This window comes from Pygoscelis adeliae, unplaced genomic scaffold, assembly GCF_000699105.1.
Source record: "Pygoscelis adeliae isolate BGI_AS28 unplaced genomic scaffold, ASM69910v1 Scaffold353, whole genome shotgun sequence".
NCBI classification, from domain to species: domain Eukaryota; kingdom Metazoa; phylum Chordata; class Aves; order Sphenisciformes; family Spheniscidae; genus Pygoscelis; species Pygoscelis adeliae.
In genome coordinates this window covers 2,236,038-2,239,075 of record NW_008824445.1, presented here as the reverse complement: position 1 = coordinate 2,239,075, position 3,038 = coordinate 2,236,038, and positions in this window count along the sequence as shown.

The window sequence follows — 3,038 nt, the reverse complement described above, 5'->3', positions numbered from 1 at the left end:
CTCTCCGCCAGGCGGAGCTGCTGGGGAACTCGGCAGCCTCCCTGTTGAATCGTTAAAATCGCATCGGTAGGTGTTGCGGTGCGGCTCGTCAGCTGATGATACTCCCCAGCCGCGGACAAAGTTTAAAAATGGCATGCGGTTACTGAGAAAACCCATTAAACTGCCTCCAGCACGCTTTAGTAAAGGGGTCTTCAAAAGCAGCGGGCGGATTTGAACCCAACGGCGCTCGGGTACAGACGGCCGTGTTCAAAAGGGCGCCCGTTAAACGTACCTCACGACCGTTATTTTCAGTTCTTCACACAAACTGGTCTGCGTTCGCTAGAGAGTGCGTCAATGAAAATAAAAGCTGTTTTGTAAGCCCTGGATTTAGAATAGTTCTCTAAGATCTCAAGACCAAACTTCAGCGGAACGGAGTTGTTCAAAAACTGACTTTCAAAGAACGTAAGTGTTTTGCATAGGTCTATATATACCAAGTTCGTGGGTTCACACTGATTTTTAAGGTCTCTGATTTTTTTTTTAACTCCGGTACACTTCAACAACTTTTATGTGGTCTGCATAAAGCTTCTTGGTGCACCCCATAATCTAGAATTAAAAAATGATTTTTTTAAGTATCTCTGCATTGAATTGACAGAAAATATTTCATGGCAGGTGACACACAGCTTACTTCTGGTTCATTTTCTACAGACATAGGGGCAACGTATACAGAAAGTTTTACACGAGTGGCTGCACTCTGCTGTAATTTTTGTTTATTTGACAGTGTAATGCCAATCCAAATAATAAGATTTTCTGTGTTGGAAAAATCGCTGGCTTGTTGAACTTGCTTCCCCTTTTTTGGACGAGTTGGGTTTGTGGTTTTTTAGCGCTTTTGCCGATCGCCTCTAGGTGTCAGGAAGGATATTTTTCAGAATATGTAACTCATCTGAAATTTTTCTCAGCACAATGCTATCTTTATAAAACCCTTGTGAATTCCACCACGCTTCTTGACAAATAGGCATGCGTTTATAAATAGAGGCCCATAAAGCCATGTTAGTAGAGTTTGGCAGTTTTTAAGAATATAAATGCTTCCGGGGGGGGAAAAAAAAGCAACCTGTAACTGTGTATAGAACAGTCAGTGTGCTTTAGAAACTTGTCAACATTGTTACAAATTTATTAGTAAACTACTTTTTTTCCTGCAAACAAAATGGTAATACTATCTGATACTTTAATTTGGAATAATTAAAATAGATTTCTAATTAAAAAGTCCCATAGCATAGCGTTTGAGTGCCTGGCAAATTCTTATTTCATTGTTACGAAGGTAAATTACTACATGAAATCTAGTTTTTATCATGTTTTATCACCACGTGTAAGCAAGTGTTCAGTTCAGAGGATCCACAAAACATTTGCTCCAGATAACCCCGTTCAGCAACGGCAACAAACCACTTCCAAGCGCTCGTCAGCGGTGTTAGATCACTATCTAAAAGATTAGAGTCCATAAGATATCACTAGGTAATCAGCAGAATAATCACTTTTCAAAGATCTTTACGTTTTCTGTATCTTGACTCAGGTCAACCGTGAACAAACTGAGCAACTCACTGACGCAGATAAATGCACGAAGTGAAAGGCAGCCCTTGCTAAGTAAGTGCCTGAAGATGCAAATGAGGAATGGTACAGGAGGCAATGCTGGGGATAAACAGAGTCACAGAGCTGAACAGCGTATTTGAATATAACTGCTATATTAGTAGGAAGCAAAATCGTTTTGTAAACTGTAAAAGAAGGCAACGATATATGCAGGCAAGCAATGAAAAAGAAGAGAATTGTACTTCCCAGTTAAAGCAGTGATTGTGGAAACGTCTCTGGCACACGAGCTTAGGAACGGAGGTCTGCACGCTGGTGTTCAAGGCGACACAGGAGATTACACTGAAAGGTTGGAAGAGGAAATTAGTCATTTTCAGCATGGATGGGGAAAATGGATCGTACAGTAGCAACATTCACTCAAAATACGTATTCAAAAGACAAACTTTATTCATTTTTTCACCAAGCAAACCATGTCTGATTCTAGGTTTCATTAAGAGACTACACTCTCGGAAGATAAGCATTTACTAGGTCAACGATGAAGGGCAGATGTAGATCTAAATTTTTTCAGAAAACAAAAATTCAGCAATTTACTGTCATTAAAGCGGCTGAATTGCTAATTCAGGATCTTTAAATTCCTGATCCAGCACTGGAATAAAATTCTTTAAATACATGAGGAAAATTATGCATTGGATTATCACGATCAGTATCCAAAAGTAACATTTTGAGAATTTACAGTTGCTGAACATGTAGTCTAGAAGATGAAGTCTATATAGAACTGAGATACTAGTAATTACAGGTAATTGACTGTAGTCTGAAGTGGTACTTTTTAGCAAGCACCTAAGAGCAGAATTCCACTGAGGATTTTCTGCCTCCCATAGTATGTGCGTGCTCCATTTCCTAGAAACGCCCAGGCCTTTAAGACATACCCGTTACTGTACAGATTTAGGACTTTGGCAAAGCTTTGGTGTTTTACTAGAGCCCTAAACATCACTAACAGGCAACGTGTGTCAACAGGTTTCAGCTGAAGAGTTAAAGTAAGTCGATAGCTCATCTTCTGCTCCATGGAACGGGAGCCTGCAGCTTCCTCTTAATTTCCAGTCGCGGTACGGATCACTCTTAGCTGTTCCGTGGGCGAACAGCAGACTGCAAGCCATAGCTTAATATTACGAAAGGGCAAAGGGACGTGTCTGGGGCCCGTCACGAGCAGAAGTGTCAGCAAAGAGCGGACGCGGCCCGTACACTTTTTGGATTAAACATGAATTACATGAGGTCCGATTGCAGCCTACCCACATGTTCCTACCGGAAAAGAATGAAAATTCAACTAAAAAATAATCCTATCACAGCTTTTTACAACTCTTTCTCTCATGACAGTCTCCCAGAATCGCGTGTATTGTAATTTCCTGTCGGGATATGTCCAGCAGCACTGCCTCCTCGGGACGGGCATTTCCTCGTAGGTCCCTGTGGCACCGCTCAGACACCTCAGC